Source organism: Balearica regulorum, chromosome 11, assembly GCF_011004875.1.
Source record: "Balearica regulorum gibbericeps isolate bBalReg1 chromosome 11, bBalReg1.pri, whole genome shotgun sequence".
Lineage (NCBI taxonomy): Eukaryota > Metazoa > Chordata > Aves > Gruiformes > Gruidae > Balearica > Balearica regulorum.
This window is the reverse complement of record NC_046194.1, coordinates 3482966-3504891: the sequence shown is the minus strand read 5'-3', so window position 1 is coordinate 3504891 and position 21926 is coordinate 3482966. Positions and strand designations below refer to the sequence as shown.

The following is a 21926-nucleotide window of genomic DNA, read 5'->3' as shown; positions in this document are numbered from 1 at the left end:
ATCAGGCTACAGGTTACCATCATTACCATATTGTTTTTATTATTATTTAGATTCCAAATATCTTTTGTTTTTCCATAAGAGTAAACTTCTCAAGTTTTATCATTTTGACTTGGTCAGTAAGGAAGGGATTAGATTTTCTCCCAGACATTATTATTACTTTTACTTCGGGCAAAATGTGAATGAAAATATGTTATCTGAAGTTCATCTGTCTTGCAGGAAAATACAGGGGATATGGCCATATAACCAAAAAGACCTCTACAGGAGTAATTGTTTATTCATTCAGTTATGGATTAAATGGGTTTACTGTCTTCCTCCCAGTATAGTAGGATTTGCTTTTGCCATTTGCTAAAAAGCAAGCTGAATGCTTCATATCAGCTATCTTGTAATTGACTGTGCAACAGTTCCACAAAATCACTGGATTGCATTTACAAAAAAAACCCACGATTTTTTGGTGGTGGTGCATGTTGCATCAACCCACAAAGATATCATACATCAAAACAGAATTAAACAAACTGCTGTTTCTGCAAAGTACTGCTTACTGAGAGATTAGATACTGATTAAAGTGAACTAATAATTTTCATATCCTATACTGCCACACATCCATAAATTAAAATACTTTCTTTTAAAAGCTGCTATGAATTTGACATTTAGATTAGCTCTGCTGCTCCTATAATAGGCTTCACAAAAGTTCTCATTATTTTACTATGACTTAAGTAAGCAAGCAAGCAATAGACTCCAACTGCGTGGAGGAGGGGCACGTATTGTCACATACGGATACAGCAATCCCGTTAACTTCAGCAAAAATATCCCTGATTAATATCAGTTAATTGGAGATGACAGGTTACAAGACGGGAGTTACACAAACCCTCTTCTCTCCAGGCCGTCTGTCCTCCTCCTTCTGTCTCGCCTAAGAGCCTCTCAACATCCAGAAAAACCAACTGCAGTTACACACTCCTATATTCCCAAGGCATTGATGTCGGATCTAACAAATATTACCTACACTAATTAGGCACTTGTTTTATTCTTTTTGTCATTGATACATGAAAACCAATATTGATTTCATTATTAGTATACATTAAATACAAACATAGAAAAAGAAGTCCAGAAAATATAATCAACAAACTTGTCTTTTAGGTCATTTAATGCCATCCTCAGTTCATACAGAGTATCACTATACTGTAACATAGTCAGTTTTTATTTAAAAATATTAATTTTTCTAACACCCTTTAAATTTCTTTTGCAAATGCTACAGGGTTTTTTATCAAGCAGATATAAAATCCTGATGCTTAAACTCCTGTTTTTACAAATTCTCTGGCTGACATCACTCACACTTAATCCACCAAAGAATATATCTTCAATGATAAAACTGTTCACACACTTTCTGGAGAAGATGAAATGGTCTATAAACTTTTCCAGTTCCTATCTAGGGAAAGGAAGTGGGATTGCTCTTTGAGTGAATTTCACATTATTTTCAGGAAGTTAAACAAACTAGCATCAGCACGAGTCTTCTGAGCAATTTACTGTTTTCAAGATTTCTAGGAATCTGAGTGATTTGCCTGCCAACCTCCACTTCGGCACTTTTCCTCCTTATCCCAGCCAATTCCAAGTTTTGAGGCACAGCCATCACTGAAGCATGTTCAGAACTTGTACACACTCTCTTTTCACTTTATACTTCTAATCCATTTGCAAAGAATTCACATTCATTTTAAAGGTTACAAAAATATAGAGTCTGAACATGGAGTTTTTTATCATAACATTTTATCATTTCTATGTACCCAAATACATATAGAAGAACCAATATCCCAGTAAATATTTTCATCTGGATCAGTATTTATACAGGTTCTTGATACTAGAAGTCATAAAACTTTACTTAGTTTAAATATACAAAAGAGTAAAGAAACTATTCATAAGGAGATAAACAGGGAACGAAAAGTGAATTCAGACCTTTAGTAAAATGTTCAGAGAAAAGACAAGACAGAAAATTATCCAGGGCACTGTATAAAACAAACAAACAAACAAAACCCCCAAAAACTTCTACTGAACAGTTGTATCACAAGCGTAACGAAGGCAGAAAGGGTACTGAGGAACAAACAGAAAAGAATAAACAGTCCCAAAATCACCATGATGCTGCCTGCAGAAATTAAAGGTAATTATTGTCAGGCATTTTTGAGCTCCCTAACCAGACACAGCTGCCATAAGGACAACAGCCAAAAAACAGTGATGTATCAGAAATCTATGCTGTGCCATCTGCCACACCAAAGTCACTCTACTTCAGCATTAAAAGTTCAAAGAGTAAAGCACAATCCTGATGTAGATAGCACTACAGCCCAAAGATCCTGAGCAGTCAGGCATAAACTTGAAGCAGATATAGCCAATATTATCTCTAAGTTCAGTATCAGCAAAGTCTTTACACTCTCATTCACTTATTCCCCGGTCTATGTAATTTCTTACTTGAATTGTGATAGCAGTAAAAGCCCCAGAATCTGACTGTATGAGGCACTTTAAAAACAGTGTGCTAATTCTTCAGCACTTCTGAAAGCTAATAAAACTGAGGTTAAAGCAAATGGCTCCAGCAGCAAGAGTGCGCTACGGACTGAAATGATGGAAGAAAACATACAGCAAATCACCCATTGGCATAATCTTCAATTAAGGCTACTGCTGCGGCTAACATTACTAAAGCTACTATTTAATTTAACTATTAATAAAACTCCTTTCTATAATTGACTCAGCTCCGGCTAGCTGTGGCAAAGAGGGCTATTCTTCAAGTGACTTATCTGAAGATCTACAAAGAACTGAAGAATCATTTCTATCCTCTCAGATGAATCATTATCAGCAGCAGAATCTCACTTAGAGTACCTCACTTTGAAAAATGTACTTGAAAACTGCTGTAACGTATACATCTATCCCTCTACTTTCACCTTAAAAAAAAAAAAGATCACTAGGAAAAGCGACATGCTGGATTACACACGTCAAAGCTCCCATTTTTTTCTCCCCATTTACACGTTAAATTTCCCTTCTTTCAGTTATCTTCTGCCAGCTGTGATTAATCACTAAACGCTCGGGAAATAAACTATGGACTGCTTATTATCAAACACGTACAACCTTTACAATGCTAACAACAATAACAAAAAAGCATGAGTCTCATCACAGTTGCAACGATTTGTTTTCAAAACTGCTAGTAACCGTGTGGCCAGTGGAGCTAGTCCTGCTAGCCCACAACCCACTGGCTGCCGTGATGAAAGACAGCAGGTCCTGAAGAGCTGGTAGGGACCTTTAAGAGAGACACATCAGCGCTAACGCAGAAATCTTGGAGCCATGTTCTGGGTCAGCTCTCTATATATGAATCTTGATTACAACTGCATAACAGATTGTGATGGTGTGCGCTCAGGTACACCTGCATCGTGCATATGGCAAAACAACCAACTGCCATTAGTAATCTTCATTCCGTAATTTCAGTTTTGTCAGGACACAGTGTACTCTCCCTTTGACAAGTCTGCATAACTCTGCTGTACAACACACGAATTTAGCCCTGAAATAACCCTTCAAGGACACACAAACCAGCACACTTTACGCTCAGGTTGCACCAAAGTAAAATTCTGCCATTATATTCTGAGCCATAGTTAAAACATACCTCAGCACCAAATAGTTTTCAAATTAAGGTCTTTGATCCAAATTAGGATCATACTCGGCTTACTCAACATGGCACGCCACATTGGTCTGGGGCAGAGCCACTGCCCGTGGGGCACTGGAAGGTGGAAGGGACCTGAATGTACTGTGAGGCTTGGTTGCTTCTGGGAGGGCTGGACCGTGGGTGCAAACACGTTCTCTGCTCCTAAAGCCAAGGCACCTGTAGTATTTGAGAGGGTGTGAAGACCAGAGAGGTTTCTCCATCCCTCTTCTGCATCCTATTAAAGTTATTGGTTAATTGTTTACTCAACTGTCCCCTACACAGACTACTGAAGATTATTGCTCTATGAAGCCTCAGGAATTATTTCAACAAAATAAAGCATTTTTACTGCATGGCCCAAAGATCACAACTCCAAGGTCATTTGTAGTGTATCCCCCTCAGGGCCAGTATCCCATTACAGGGCAGCACTGAACCCACCCGCTTCACTGAGCACCAGGCAGCAAGGGGACAATGTCTCCTGTCTGGAGTAAACATCACAATCTACTGATTAGCAAATACCTTCTCGGATACATAAGAAACCAAAACTCAATTACATTCCCGCACTGAGCTACCTAGGGTGTCTTGCATGCAAGGGAATCCTCCATGTTTAACTAATGTCCAGTCATTGAAAATTGGATTTTGATGGTGAATACAAGGACGCTGAGCATTTAAGGTGACCCTGAGTATCTGCTAATCTTGTACTCTAGCTACAGCTATTTTTTCAGTTCTCTAATTAGTTAGACTGTGCCCCTCCTTCATATTAGTTTGAAAGCTTTTCTGTCAAAACTGTGAACAAGTAAATTAACTAAAGGAGAACTATGAGTAATCAAATCTTGAGGTTTGCAATTAATTAAATGAAACGGTGAGTCAGTGAACTGAAGAATGGTCTTATATTAAAACAAAGCATTTAATTAAATTAACAGTCAACACACTGTAATTAATAATATTCAAAAGGAAAAATGAAAACCAGTTTAGCCTTGCCATATTATTTCAGTCTAACAGTCAAGCATTGTGCATCGGCTTGTTTGTTATTTGCATTCAAAGCTGCTATGGGTCAAGTATGATGTGCTAAAACAGGAATAATGAAACATCTGGTAGTATGAAATGTTAATATGAGATACCATATTGCAAACAGTGAAAACAATTCTGAAACATCCAATAAATTAGGCCTTGGAAGACTGAAAAGGATATGTTTTCTTTCCCATTTTCTTCAAAAAGGAAATTAATAAAAACAAATGCGTATAATGTATTTTCAGAATGCCTGCAAGAATTTACTGATTGATTTAAACATTCACATTAGAAAGTGGCTTCTCTGTAGCTGAAATGAATCATCCTTGTTTAGTGATAAACAGGTAGGTAAAACCCAGCTACAAACACAAAGGACGGTGAAACCAAATTCTTGAATAAGAACATTAAAATGACCAAAGTGTTACAGCAATTTGGAGACAGGTCCAAACACGTAAATCTTATTATTGCAGATTTTTTCCATTTCTGTAAACTGACTCAACTAGAAACTGTAGGAAAGTTTTAGCTCTAGTGCATGTTCTGTTTTCAATGGCTGTTCAAAGATATCCTGGCTACTATTTCAGAGAGGTCATAATAATCCATCAACGTGAAACATATGAGGGAATGTAAGAAAAGACCATGGTGAGTAATTGGCCACTGCAGGCAGAGGATGGGATTTCAGCGTAAGCACCATGGTGCAAAGCTTTATCATGGGCTAGGTTCTGTGAGTATTCACCCTCGGCCCTGGGAGGACACTTTGGAGCCCAGACTGAAATCCATGCTCCATCCATTTGATGTTGCCAAGCTGAAACGTAATCAATAGCCAAGAAATGTATTACAACAGTTGAGTTTCCTTCATCTGTTCTGATACCTACAGCCAGTCGTTCTGATATTACCACCATATTTTACAAATATGTTCTTCTCTCCCATTCTGCAACAGGAAAGCACCCCAAACAACATAAAAATAATTTTTAGAATAGAAAATTTGAAAGTATTTATACAGTACTTATCCTGCTACATATTCAAAGTGAAAGAGAAAATAAAGACTAATTCTCTCAATACATTCAGTTAATGAAATGTCAGAGAATACTGAAGTGACAAAACATTTGCAAAACATTTCAGACAACAGTTAAAAATTTTGAGTGACCTAATTTTTAAATACTACCACTTTAAAATTACAAGAAACTATACTATGGCAAAAGAACTTTACTGAGGAAGAAAAAACCCCAACAAATATTATGCATATTTGTCAGGAATTGAGAAATTAATCTTCCACAGAGAAGCTCCAGTCAGCTCGCTTCTGCAATGAGTTGTCACACAGCCTTCACTTGAGAGACTTTATTCTTTGCCTTTGTGCAGCCCCTTATTCCCTACATAGCTTCCACTTCTGCAGCAGATAGATAGGGACAGACCTACAGATAGGTCTCTTCATCATACAACCTTGCTTCCCCCACAGGTCAATCGATTCTCTATCATCAACCAGGCAGTTATGCTGGGGAAAAAATGAGCATGTGATAATGTAATTTACAGACTTTGCCAAATGCTCAAGGGATCAGAATTAGGGTTGCGCAAATGTTTCTGAATTTTTGACGGCTTGATTTTGCAATCCTAGTAATTTTTGTTTAACAGGGTGTGCTTGCTCACCTTATTTTAATTCTAAAATATAATTTCATGCAAAAGTGCGTATGAGCAAAAACAAGATTAAAACCTTTACACCCCAAAACATCCCTGCCACTCCATGGAATAATTCACAGAAGTACCAGGTTGTCGTTCTCTAATTTCACACATATTTAGGCAGTAGCAAAAGTCCTGATACTTACAAATATGGGTGTTCACTTTAAAATGCTGGGGGAGTTTGCTTTCCAGATGCTTTCATCCCATGTCTGCCTCTATTCTTTAGGCTTCTCATCCCAGTTATAACCTCTGTGTTTTGTATAGCCTAATCTTATCCTTCCTGATACGCACCTGAAATACCGGAAACATTTTTAACATGAACATCTTCCCATCTGTACCTGAGATATTTCATATCCTTGATCCACATGAAGATCTGATGTCCAAACACCTGTCAGATTTCTTGTCTAAACCCAAAGGGCTCAGTTTGAAGTATGTAAAATTTTAATCCCAAATTTGTGCTTAAACCTATGTTAATATGAACACTCATATTCAAGATGAAACACAGCAAAACCCAACTACATATTTTACAGATGACTTATATCCAAAAAGGCAGCTGGTATCTTAGGTCAAACAAAGTTGCAGCTTACCTTCTGCGGGGAAAGAGAAAAATCAGAACTACAAAGAGCAATGAGAGGGTTACATTATTTTTTTTCCTTCATTCTTACAGTGTGTCTCACGAGAATTGATTAATTTTGTGACATTTTCTGCTCTTTTTTACAATCTATGCCATGAGAATGATTTGTCAAGACTGTAATGCGTAATACTTTTAGTATGCTGCACTACTGTGACCTTTACCTTTTTCTGTATATTTGATTGACTGACCACCCCACTTTTGATCTACAGGTTTCAGAAGATGGAAGCATACAAGAGACAGATGCGTCAGCCATTGAATTATTGTTGAAAAGATCACAATCACTTTATACAGATAACTTGTATGTTCTTTTGTGCATATCTGATGCAGTTTTCGTCATGTCATTGAAAAATTTCCAAATTAAAATGAAAACTCTTACACTGTGGTGTACTTAAGGAGTGTTTTCATACATCAATAGAGTGCCAAATTCATGCATTGGGACTCAGATTTCAGTAAGGAGAAGACAAGTTAAACTAATGCTCATAATCATCCAAATCCTGAAACGATCCACTTATGCTTTCATAATGCTGTCACAGACTAAAGATTACAATTCTTTGAGATAAGGACTTGAAAAATTAAAAACTAAACCAGAAACATGCTAAATCACCTCCCTGAGAGCACCATGCAAAATAAATTCCATTTATAGGTAAAAAAAAAGTTAACTCCAAAGTGCTAAATATTCAGAGGCCACAGAAAAGAATACAAAGGTGGTTATAATCAGTCCCAAAAGGAAAATAGACCTTTGACACAGGCCTCACAACCTGCAGAGCTGGAACGCTTCGGTAACTTCAGTAATCCTTTCAGTGTCAGGACAAGTACGGATATTGGCACACACTGGCACCCAGCACTATCATCTAGTGACAGTGCCCAGGTGGGCAATCTCAGATTTACTTGGGCCAGATTCAAAACAACTTGGGCTGCCCAATGGCCTGGAAAGCTCCACACAGTCAAGGCCCGGGATGGGGCCTGGAAGGGCTTAATGGCCACCTTCTCCCTGGGCTTCAGAGCTCAGTGCACTTACTTCGGATTGTAGGACTTAGTTATCTATTTTAGAACACATCTGGGTTCACGGGAACCTAAAATTATGTTATAAATACATTTAAGCCTAATAGCCCTCATATTCCCCATGGACATTCTCTAACTTCTCTATCATCGTAGAAGCCTGTCATGGTGCATGTGCTGCCATCTGGAATCAAAATTATCTGTTGTTATTTTTTTCTCCACGTTTATTCCTTTCCCATTAAATCAATTTCTGTGGGTTTAAAGCACTTGTCCGTAAGCGGTAACGATGAGGAAATAGCTTAAGTTTTTGGAGGTGCTTTCAGTTAAGTACCAAAAAGTCTGAAATCTTATCTGGAGTTGGCACAAATCTCTTGAGTTTGTAAAATTAATTGGGCTGGAAGGTCTTCTGAGAATAAGGGTATCTGAGTGATTTCAAGCCACTTCCTACTTGTGATTGGAAAATACTATACAAATATATTTTTTGTATGAGATGGCACAGCTCAGCTATGTCCCAGATATCTCAAATCACAATTTAAAAAATGGTGTATTTCAAGGATTTTAAGTGAATAGTGAGTTCCACAAATTCTCCGTACTACAGTATTTCAGATGAAACCTCAATACACTGTCAAGGTCAGCACTGCTGTTAGAGACCGGATTGCTAAAACACTACCCCTGCTAGCTGCTGTTCACTTCAGCTGGACCAGCCTGATGAAGGCTGGGCGCTTTCAAGGATCATACCATGTAGATCTCTTACCCAACCCCTCCTAGAAGCTGAAGTCTTAGAGGGGAGAAATGTTACTCCAATCTTTCCTCAGATGTTTTCACTGAACTGAGACCGAGCAAATAATATTTTCACATTATTACTCACCAAGCTACAAACAGCAGCAGCGAGCTCCCTCTTTACTCAAGATGGCAACTGCACCGTAGAAATTTTGCTTGCAAATGAACAGCAGAAATACTATGAACAATAAACTGATCTCCACTAAAGTTCTCCCTGGCTAGAAGGAGGGAAAACAATTTGTATTTATCAAACTCAAACTAGTGTACACGAAGTACACAACCAAGGATACAATTCCGCCCTCCTCACAGGCACTGTGAACCGCCAGTTTTGCAGCAATCCCTCTGCAATCAATTTAAAATCAGTGGGATTGTTTGCAAAGGTTAGATTCTTCTCACCAAAATTACTGGGAATAGACCATGAGTTGGGGTGGCAACTAGTGCTAGCTCAGATGGCAAAATTTAAGTCAGGCTCGTCCACTTACACAACTTTGTAGAATCATATCCTACATGGTGTTTCTTCCACATACACAATTTTTCAAGACCTCTGCCACAACAGAAACTGCATGCTACGATAACACAGCCACCCCTGCTCTTGGTTAGTTAAGGTTGACGAATTTGTGGCCAATTCATAAAACCCACAAAAATATTATGCTTATGTGAAGCACAATAACCTAAGTAATGTAAAGAGGGAGCCCATGCTCTTCTCCAAATGGCATTTAATTAATGCAACCTCAAAAGATGCAAGTTCAAAAGCAGCATCACTTAATGGATATTCTTCTGAGATCTATAATCACTTTCCAATTCTGGCTGTTGAATGAAAGTGAAATATTAGTGCTTTAAGATCATTTGAAATACCACAGATTATTCAGAGTGAAAAATATTTTTGGATGATATTAGGATAGACTAGTAAAGCAGCAATGTCTCTGGCAAGAAAGGAAAACAGTTCAGTGAAAATTCAGGAAATCAGGAACACAGGCTCCAAGTGGCTCTCCAGTTTTAAGGTAGAACCTACCACATTTGCACTTACTATCATTTTGATAAAAGATGTAGAACATAGTGCGGAAACATGACTTAAATTTCCTTGGAATAGCTGATTCATAATTTTCCCAAATGAGTTTTCCATGAACTGTTTAATGTAAAATAAAGTAACGCATGGGGCAAGGACTAGACTCTAGGTCTCTACCTTCTCAAATGAAGACTCTACCTACAGTCACATTAGGATCTCTTTCTCTATACACTTTTTGGCATAACAAAACCTGTCAGTTATTTTTCTTCTTTTTGGAAAAATGCATCCATCCCAAACAGTTATAACCTGACGGTTCAGAGTCATCAGGAATGTAGCTTTTGCCAGAAAGTCCCTTTCATCAGTATTGACTTAAGTAGGATTCTGTGGCAATTTGGCTCTAGTTGTGTGTCATGGCATATACATGCCATGTATTTCTTCTTTCTAAGAAGAAAATGAGGTATTTTAGATCAGTTTATTTTTATTTCAGCAGGGTTTGGATAGCAATCTAATTTGCTGTACTTGGGAAAGCACAAGCTTTCATACAACCTTCCAGCAAATTTTTATGAAGCAACAACCACCAAGTCAGGCAGTGAATGCTGCCCAAACACTTCCTTGGGTCAAAACTGAGCTGCTGCTTTGGGCACCTTCCGCATATAGGTGACGGATATGTGAATTTCTATTACTGCAAAGAAAAAGAGGAGGCATCCCACAGGCTGGAGAAACCAGATTGACCTTCTAGCTATGTTTAGACCACAGGTAAAGAAACACAGAGAGCTGTATTTTCCTCTGGGGCATAAATTAATGACTATTGATCACAAAACCAGAAAGTGTATGGAACATGATTACAGAAGAGTATGTACCTTAACTTGTTTTTTTAAGCATTTTTTACTTCTGATTGTTCTGATCTCCCTCTTTTTAAGTTACTTTTATATAGTTTCTGTTGAAGATTATTCATGCACATTTGCTTACACAAATAACACAGGAGACAAATAATTTAGTCCCAATAGGTTAATATGTTCTTTTTTTATGAAGTTATGCCAGAATAGCTATTTCCATTTTATGCTATGCAAGGTAAAGAACACTTTTCAAAGCTGAGACACTGACTGGAAGCTTATTTTCTTGTTTCAGGTGGTGAATAAAAGTAACACGTAGAAGATGAACTACACAATTTTTAAAATCTTAAAGGATGTGTGTCTACTCATTGGTCAAGCTGAATTAACTTGCAGCCTCCAAGCCAAATGTAGGCCTGAGGAGAGGAATAATTTAGTCACTGAACTGAAACACTCAGTAATCTAAAATTATGCAAATATTCTCTCTGCCCTTGCAAATCTTTACAGATAAACTCCACTGATCTTTACTCTCAAGTTTGCATCAGTATAGCAGTTTCATTTCTTCTAAAACTACAGCAACAAACATTTTTATCTTCGCTTTTGCGCAACTATTTCAGTAGTCAAAGTACATTCAGATCTCAAAATAGATTCTCAAATTTTTTTAAGTCAAATTAATTAAATTTTATTTAAAAACAAAAATATATTCAATATAAATTATGTCCAAGATGTATTGAAAATTTTTTTAGCCAATTCAGAAAAATATTGCAGATATCTATTCATCTTGCTTTTCCAGAAGTCTACATTATATAAGTAACACATTGCAAGCATTCCCTTCAAAACTATTATGGTCTGCAGTCCTCAGCCATTTCTCAATATTAATATTGTACTTTTTGCAGCTATCTTTTTAGACCTGAGAGGTTGAAGTCTACTTTAGGGCTTTTTCCTTCAGTGATAGGTTGAGTATTATATATTATTATAAACTTACCTAGGAAATCTAATGTGTTTCCAGTAAGCATTTAACTCTGGGTTTAGAAGTTTAACATGCAATACATCTGTCAATTTAATAGTTTAGTAAAAGACATATTTTGTTTCTTCTATAGATATTGCTTTTAAATAAATCTTTTCAGTATTTATCTACAATATCCTTTAAATGAGATTTCCCTAACAGTGGCACTACATTGATAAAGTAGGTTTAACAGGATAGTTATGGTGGATTAATTAATAATTGACTAGTTCACTATGTTAAATATAAATCTTAACTGCAATTTTATTCTTCTGTCTAGTTTTAGGAATCAGTATGTATTTATGAAAGACCTACTCACTTAAGTTGAAAAGGGAATGTGAGGCTGCCCTAATGTGTAGGAACTTACAGATGACCAAGAAACATCTTTATAATTCTATTCAGGAAATAAAGGATGTAAGATCCACAATCCCATCTGTCCTTATTTCTTTCAAAAAGCCACTAAACTGCTCATACTTGAGAAGAAAATTAACCTTTTTACTGATTAATCACTAGGCAGCTTTGACTGGTAAAGAGAAAATTGTATTACAAATGAACAGCGCTACCTGTTATTAAATTACAAGGCATTTTCATCAAAGGACCAAAAAATGCAGCACATTGACCAGTTAACATGTTTCCACTGACCTGGGGGGATTTTTCCAGTTAACAGCTTCTGAAGAATGCTTCCTTTTGATTCTTGTCTCTGACACAAAAATGATTGTCCCATTTAACCACTGTTCTATCACATACATCAGAGAATCCTATTTACTCACACACTACTGGAACATTAAAACACAATAGTGTGATTGTCTCTGGAAGAAAATTTTAAAGATTGACTTTTTTTTTCTTTTTTGTAAAAAAGGGAGTAAGATCAAAAGCTAACTTTAATAGATGTTTGACTAAGGTCATACTCCTAGGAAATGGAACACTGAAGATGAAAGAGAACAAATAGATTTGGCTTTTGATCTCAGCCAAATGCATTTGGCATTGTTTAGCTTTTATAAAATACTTCAACTTTAGCCCATACCATGACTAAAATGAATTGGTTGAAGTCCTGAGGTTTTAACAGTTCAGTAAGACTTTCACATGTATCAACATTTGGAAAAACTTCTTTCTTAAGTCATTGGCTAGATTTTTTTCTTACTGGAATGAAGTCAGGTCAAACCTGGCTACTGTTGCTAATGCTACATATGTATAAAAAACTTTAAGAATATATTTTCCTAATAATAGGCAAATTTAAGAGTTATTACCAACTAGTGCTGTTAAGTGGGGACCACTGGTATTCCTAGCAAGAAATTTTAGAGGAAAGTGCAGAACATTAAGAAAAGTTACTGGAATTATTCAAATAAAACAAATAACTGTGTCCCCAGCCAAGAGTGCCTATCAAGTCATTTTACAAAAGTATTTCACAGTTCTAATCCTCCTAAAAAGTATTTTGGACATCCAAATTTATAAACTAAATAGTAGTAAGGGAGGAATGGATTACAATCTTCAAACATTACTTTCAAATTCTTCAGTAATAATGGTGTTTGCTAACTGAAGACAGCTTGGTTAATTAAGGAAAAACATGAGATAACATTCATTAAAGCAATATGCTTACATTATTACTATTGTTAGAAAAAATTAATTATCATTAGCCATTAGAAGCACTGCAAAAACCTATAAACCACTTAGTAGGCTACACAGTCAAAATTTACAAAGGAGGTTCATCAGTCCAGGCAGCTCAGCCTTCTGATAAACAACAGTGATGGCAGGAAAGGCCCCAGCCCCAAGCTTCAAAGTGCCCTTTTACAGTTTTGGTAAGAATTAATGATTTATACCACAAAATACATTACAACAGAAAATATTGTACTCTGTTATGCAAACATTTGGTCCTAGGAACCATACAGAAATTATACACAAGCAAAGAACTTCCTGATCTTGCTTTCAAATTATTATATTGTGCTACTATAACAGTGATAAAAAACTGATAAAGAGCTGAGAAACTCCAAAGATATAAGTCCAGGTATTTATCATCATTAAAGGAGACATATCTGACCACAAACCCTACAAGTAACCTAGGGAAGGAAGAGGTGATTTCCCATCTACTTCTCCACTCATCACAATACCTTTCTCAAGGGCCACTTAAAACAAAACAAAAAGGCACAAGAAGCCTCAGCCATTTGCTCTCCAACATCTAGCCACAAATTTAACCACATGAAGCAATCATTCATTCATTCCTTCTTGATACTGTTTATCTCTTAAAAAGGGAAAATATCATGGCCTTCCCCCCCCCTTTTTTTTACAAAAAAGCACATGGTTTATTACTCCTTTTTATATTATTTATTACTTTATGTACCATATTTCTGCTGCTGAGGCAATACGTATGATTTGCTGAACCCACCTGGACACTGAAGATCTCTGCAGACCAGAAAACCCAATAAGCTTAGATCTGACTCTTACAGGTACAGAACACCTGCACCCAGCAATATTTTAGCTATGTCATTCTCAAATATTACAAATATGCACCTCCCTTTGTGCACTAAACCTACCAGCAAGACCCTGCCATCCATCACAAATAAACCTTTTTTTGTTTCTCAGCACCGCAGTTATTTCTGTTTACTGTCACAGAAAGACTTACACCACCTTCACTCAAACTGGGACTCCATCATTCATATTCTACCCAACTTCAAATGCAAGCCAGTATTGATCTACACCATTGCAAACCTGATGCTTTAAAATCCCTGACTTGAAACAGAAGGATTAGAAATTTAAAGAAAAAAAATAAATCTAAAAAGACAGCTAATTTTTAAACCAATATAGAAAAGCTATTCAGAGAAGTATTAAAACATCTTGTTTTCCAGGACAGAAAACATTGAAAATACATTGAGGATGGAAGCTATTGAAGGTATTAGCTTAAGTGTAAACATGTGCACTTTCGTCAGAGTGAGGGTGCGTACCCACCTTCTCTCTCCCTCTCTCTCTCTAGGCAACAGAGAAGTAGGATGTGGAAGAACCAGCAAACAAGAAATGAAAAATGTAGGAGATCACTATCTGTTGGAACATATCATAAGACTGATTTGTATTATGAACACTGAACTAATGAGATATATGCTTATATATCACATTTTCTAAGAGGCATCATGGGATCACACCATCTGGTATGGAGACATCAATAACTGCACCTTTAAAAAAAAATAACAGCCAGAAACAAAAAATTATCGCTATGAGGTTTTCTTTTGTTTTCTTTTTAAATACAGAAATTTTCCAAAGAAAAATAGCAGCACAGAAAGGTGCAACAGAGCTGAACCCAAGCGTTGCCGGCAGCGGCCGCTCCTTGCAGGCGGCACAGGAGTCCTCAGTGTTCTCATACCAGCGAGTCTTGCTGACAGAGCACAGACCCTGCAGTAACAGGCAAGGGTGCTGCTGTTTCATTTATGCTTGAGATAAAATGCTAGTCGTCTTAATAAAATAATTTGCATTAAATAACATGGACAAAAATACTTTATTAAAATAAAATATGTTAACTAGCTTCATGATTAAAATAACCCATAGAACTGTTTTCTCCTGAATAACATAAAATCTAGTAGAAGATATGCTGCTGTATTTCGTTTATTTATTGCTATAAGAAATCCACAACACTGAAAAGATACACTCTCACATTATATGCGTGTCTAGACATAGATTGAATTTGATTTTCAGGATATATCAGACTCAGCAGCACTCAAAACTCTGGTGATGAAATACAACTGTATCCAATGAATTCCACAGCTGTTCTTAGGTGCTTTGCAGTAACACCTCTATGAACTACACCCTTAATATCTGTGTTACGATGATGTATGTGTGACAAAAGCATGCACAAACTTTCTGCAAATTCTTTAGACAGCGAATTTGACTGGAAGCCTTAGAGCTCCCAAACCTAGGGAATCGGGACTGAGTCAGGCAAGCATCAGTGGGGAAGAGTGCTTTTTTAATCAACATCTGTGAAGCCCTTTAGGCCGAGCAGAGTGAGAAAGAGATAGCATACGTGCCAAGTTCATATGTAAATTTTGCTGCCACAAGCAAAACATTGTAAGACTATAAAAATATAGTCTGTAACCACTTCAACATACGTCCATGTTGTTATTTACTATATATTTAAGGTATTTCATTGTGGATTCAAAGAGTGAACAGGTTCTGATAACTACATGCGGGCTCCCAGCTTGAAAAAAATTGCCCTGAACAATTTTAACCATGGGTAAAGAGACATATTCCTCTGTACATACCAATAAAACTAGATTTTGTTCTATTACACCTACGATAGGTACCTAGATTTACTGAAGATAGCATTACTTTAACGTTGTCCAGAAGAATAAGTATTTTTGTTCTTGAGCAAAAGTATTTAGTTTCTAGTTGTAAGTGCAGAAAACAAACTCTCTCCAGGAAATGAGTTAGTTTTCCCTTCCTGAAAGAGCTCTTAATACGATGAGCATAACATCACCAATAATGAGATGAAATGGTATTGTAAACCACTGTAGAAATAACAAATCTATTATGAATAATTCCCACTAGAAATCTTGGAAATTGGACAACCTACTGTCTGTTCTTATTTTATCTAGTCAAAACAGAAAAATGAGAGGGAGATCTGTTGGACTTGATTTCAATTGGCTTTACTCACAACCTCCAGTTGCATTCACTCGCAGATGACTAATCGTTGTCTTCCGTTCTTGTCTTTCCTATTTGGCCAAACTGAACAGAAAGCAAAGATCTCTATTGTCCCCTGACACATTAGTATTCATTATGGTGAAAAGTAAATGAGAACTATTTCATCTTCAGAGCTCTATCTTAAGACATTAGCATCTAATAACAATATTAAAGTCACATTATAGGTCTTTAATCTGTGGCAGTAATAATGCTGTCTAGTTTAATAAAAATACACGTCAAAATAAATATTTTGGCTATCCACTTTTAGGAGTTTGCAAACAATATTATTACCAAGTTGAAGACCCTTCAGGATAGTTAGAACTGAAATTTGAGAAAGCAGCACTGTTGCAGTTACAGCAACTTGTTTCCTTCTCCTTGCTTACTCATACTCCCTAGAGAAAAATGAAAGCTATCTTATCAGGATTTCTCATCTTAATACTCTTAAAAAGGAAAGAAACAAACACACAAAAAAGTAGATCTTGAAATCAGTAATTAAGTAAATAATCATAGCCAGTACATTGCTCACTCCTGAGATATTCCTTACCAAATTTTTATTAGAATTCTACCAGAGGGACCAGCTCTAAGAGACAGCTTTCCATGCAATTCAGCAAATTGTAATATAATTGTTGTTTAACATGGAAAGTAATCTCTGAAGCAGGAGTCTTTATACCAAAGATTTCTGGCCAAAACAGACTGGCACTGAATATTTGTTACCAAATCATCTGGCACACTTAGAGGCACTCTGGATACACCGACATGTTTCATGATACAATTTACTGGGGAGTATATTTAAAAGTTAGTAAATAATCTTTATGGCTGTAGGAGCTGCCCTTTTAATTTGCTAAGGAGTTTGAAAATATACTAAGTTCTTGCTGGTTTACATTTACAAAATTGAGTGTCAGCTTCAAAGTTTTGGGAGCTCTGACAGTCTAACATGAACACATTCATTTGCAATGCTGCACGCACAGCATTAGCCAATGAGATATTCATTAAGCTGCTTACCAAAAGTAAGAAATAAAATAAGCATATTTTTGCTGTTGGCTTCACAGAAAGTGCAATCAGCATTTTCAGATTGCAAGGTAGTCTCTCTTTGTGTTGGTTTTTGGCTGACTGATGACATTCCCTCGCCAGTAATGTGTTACTGCTTGCCCTTTTTTTTCAGAAATTGCCAGATTGAAATAATTGAAAGGCTTCTAAATAATATTCCAGCATTCCCTTAATAGCAAATGAAACATTTGGGAAATGGAAGTCCCTTAGTTTTCTTTTATAAACTTGGCCCTTTTTCCCCAGCTGCTCTCATCGCATGCAGTACTCAGGTACAGTGGCAGATGACAAGCTAGATAATATCAATTACAAGTGATGGCAGATGAGGTGAGCTGATACAAAGAACAATGTCTTCCATTTGAAATTTCTCCTCTTTATCTTTCTTGGAGAGATCATTCCTGTTGGCCTGGACTTGTGCATTTGATGAATGGGTCAGCTGCTAGAATTTGTATGAGCAAATGAGTAAGATGCACATCTCATCCCTCAAACCATAATGAAAATCTTTACGAGATTGGATTCATACATTGAGATGACCTAAGAATATGTTCCTGGTTTTTTACATATTACAATTTAGTTATCAAGTGACAGCATGAAGACGAACCCGCACAAACCATTCCTAAAACTGAGAAACTAACTCATATGCAGGTGGTGCTACTATAAACAGATATTTAATGTTAAATGAATAAAAAAAAATCTAAAACAGCAGTAAGACAAACTTTTCTTATATGTTCCAATCATCTTTTTGAGGAAACAACTGCTGACAAAAATTCTAAAAGTGAAGTCTCATGGGCAGAAAAACTTTCTAAATTGCCAGAAGTTGCTCAGTTCTATCATATTTTTTTCTTAATTAGCACATAATGAAACCACAGAACTAAACTATAAGAAAAATCTGTATACATCTGAGAGTAAAGGACAACATCATTTATGCTTGAGTACCTGCATGCATACCTAGACCTCTGCGTTGTCAGAACTGAGCACATTTACCATAGGTAGAATCTTACTTTTCTAAACTTCACTCCTGCAAACCTTCTATTAATTATAAATTTTAGTTACAGTCACTGGCACACTCTTTACATTGAAAAAACCCCAACCACGAAGCCACACAAAATTATAGCAAAACCTGTTTAAAATCCTTTGGATGAAGAAACGTTCCACTGAAAAACAGATTTTTGTTAGAGGCAAAAAAAGCCTGGGCAAGAAGCAAGGCTGTCCACGATGGAGTGAGCACGCCCGGACGATGGCTGCCTCCGCACATACACAAAGGGTCTCAAAATCTGGGCAGCAGCACAACACTGGGCCACACCACATCTGCCACCCCACTCATGTTAGACCTGTCGGAGTAACTAGTTAAATCCCCCAGGAGAGGCTGACTTCCCATGGACATTATTCTTCTCTTTATGCAAACCTGTGCCAATGGAAAATGAAGCCAAATGAAGCTAAGCCTTGTACAGCCCACTCTGCACACTCTCATTCTAGTTACCCTGAAGTCTTCCTGAAGGATGCAAAGCTCCCCTTCACACCTCAGGGAAAGGACCAAGGTGGATCTTAAAAACCATTCTTGTTGAAGCTGCCACATAAGTTACCCCCCAAAAAGTTTCTGTTTTCACAGAAAAGGAATTTCAGAAATTCTTGGTCATTTTTTCATAGAAGTTTATTACCTCTAGCAAACGCCAGTTGATGATTTAGTGGCATGAACTAAAAATTATTCAGGAAAATCATGCACTTTCTTTGCTCAATCCATGTTGAGTGTTTCCTTGCTGTGTTTCCTCAGCAAGGCCATTAACTGATATAAAGATATTTAGCAGGTAGGGATTCATTCTTTCATTCTTTCATGAGGGAAAAAGATTGAATTTTCTTTCAATTATTAAAAGCCAAGAATAATGATACCCTAAAGAAGGTGAAAAAGTACAACAAAAATATATATCAACTGTTACAGTCTGGACAATGAAATACAAAAATATGATGAAGAATATCCACAATCAGCACATAATTTATTGATTGCCCTTTCTCAAATGAAGGGCCATCAGCTAGTTTAAAAGTAAAATTACATACTAAAATAACAGTAGAGAGAGATAAAAATTATGAGGGTCATGCAAGGGGAAAAAGATGTATTTTCAGCAAAGATTTTTAAATGAGATGGAGAGTCAATGAGGCAGAGAAATACAGGAAAGCCCTTCCGTGCCAGAAAGAATTGCAGAAAAGCAGGTTATTTTAGCATTAGTTGTGAAACGTTGAGTGGCAGCATGGGAAAGAAAACTAAAAAAGCAAAGTAGACACTCCTGAAATAAACTGCCGTAATCCTGCTTTTTAGAATGTGTATTAATTACATTAGCATAATGGAAGTTATCTGAAAGGCCAGACAAACTGGGTAGAAGAAAATAAATGACATGCTAAAAATCTGCTAACAAGTTATATGACTGTAAACCTGAGTTTAAATTGTATATAAATCATGAATTGCATCACCTAGCGCTCCCCTGAACATACAGCTCTGAAATCATCCTTCCCATGGCCAGTCCCAATCTCTGTCCCCACTGCTTATAGCTGCATTCCCTATCAACTTTTGTTACCAACATTACTGATGTAATTTCTCTATGTCAGGGACTCGCACTTTCCCGTTCACTAGGTACATCTGCTACCAGCTCGCTGAATTCAGGGTTGAGTGAGGGGAAAAAAGCAACAGGTGAAAGAAAAACGACAAGCACTTGACCATGGAGATAAAGTTCAATGAAGTTGCAGAAATAGGCAGAAAGTTTAACATAAACTGGAGAAAAAGGTCAATGTTTAACAGCAGAAATAAATAAATAAACACTGGGGAAAATTTACCAAGGCATGGGATGAATTCTCCATCACTTGAATCTCTGAGCTGGGACTGGATGTGCTACTCAGGTTCTGCAGGCTTTCCACAGGAATAGCTTGGTGCAATTTCACAGGCCAGATTACACAAGAGGCCTATACAGACTATCAGTATGGTCCTCTAACACATTTCTATTTACTCATGCATGCAACCCAAGAGCAATCCAGGTTCACAGGCTGCCACTTGCATTGCAAATTTATCCGGCTGAGTAAAAAATTCTTTGTGGAGCAGTCAGAATCATTGCAAACGGTGAACTCCCTAGAATATGGCAGAACTTCATTTTTGCATACGGTGGATGTAAGCAGATTGTTTGCACTCAATAATTATGTACATGGAATGTTAATTCGTTTTTTAAATATTTTGGTGAAATCTAAAATTTTCAGAAAAAATTATTCTAATGGTCCACTAGTTTTAGTTGCATATGCCCTCTCCAGATGTATCTGTGCTTTAGAAATGTACATTTCTAAGAGACAAGAAGCATCAGTTAAATCCTGTGTCCCTGATGGCTGGGTTTTTTCCCCACGTTTATCCATGACGATTAACAAGTTTAACGGTGCCTCATTTGGAAATCGAGTTGTGTCCTTGAGGTTATTTTAATGCACTTTGAGACTGTGAATAACCAACTGAAGAGAGTTTATGTTTGTGTCCTGTATACAGGCATGTTTCTTAGTCTCTCTGCTTCATGCTTCAGGTACCTGTGCAGAGGATGTGACTAACGGCAGATATTCTCACCATGGTGTTGAGAACAGTGGTGGCCCACAGTGACAGGGGCCAGCAGGAGCCACACCAGCACTGAGGGCACCTGTCTGTACAACCCAACGGTGATTTTGGACAAGTGTACTGCTCAGCCCCTGCCTGCCTGCAACAGTATGCAACCTGCTCCCTGCCCTGCCCTCTGCTGCGCATCCCTGGGGATGTGCCCATGAGCACCTCCCATGCTCCACGGCCTGCAGAAGCTACAGCTTCTTCTGATCCAGCAGTTGCTGCCTCTCAGTGTCCTCCAAAGCATGTTAGGACGATGCAGAATAGGACTCCTGTTCTTAAAACACAGGATAATTATACTAACACTGTCACCTCCACAGTACCAAAGGGGACTCCCCCCATCTTGCGCTGACTCGCCTGACTCAGCAGTTACTGAAAAGAAAAGCTCACCTTACTAGAGGATTGTCAACGACAGCAGCTTTTTCGGTGTCAGTTTATTTTAATGCATCAATCTGTAAATTATAGCATTTCTGAAGTAGACATATAACTCTTTTGGCCATCTCCACACAACAGACAGAACACACAGCTTGGGAGGAACCTCTTCATTCAACTCTCCATCGTAAGACATCCAAGGCAATACCCTGAGTCTCTCCTGCAAATCTCAGCCCTTCAGAATTATACCCTACACAGTCCAGTTGAACTGCCAAATACTAAATAAGCATTAAATCTGTCAGAGTACCATAATCTTTCAGAATATTGTATTCATTTATATATAAACTTACATAACGACAACCTTGTAGGTATGTTTGAAGAACAGGCAATGAGAATACCAAAATGTAATTTTTCAAATATTTCACAAATATTTTTCTCCTGAATTGTCAAATACGATTAAAGAAAAAATACAAATTTCTCAATTGTGAAATCATACTTAAATCCAAGACTTTATCTGGCTATTAGAACACCTCAGCCCAAGTTGCATTGCAAAGCAGTTCACTAACTTGTGTAATTCAGGGCTGATTTTAATTCAGCCCAAACTGCTGTGCTAGAACTGCTCTGTCTGCCCTGGCTC

The 21926-nt window shown here is 37.2% G+C and overlaps 1 protein-coding gene across 4 annotated transcripts in view; it reads right to left on the bottom strand.

Annotated features, from left to right (window-relative positions):
• Positions 1-21926, bottom strand: part of DACH2 (dachshund family transcription factor 2) — a 302386-nt gene that overhangs the window by 101702 nt on the left and 178758 nt on the right. The window lies entirely within an intron of this gene.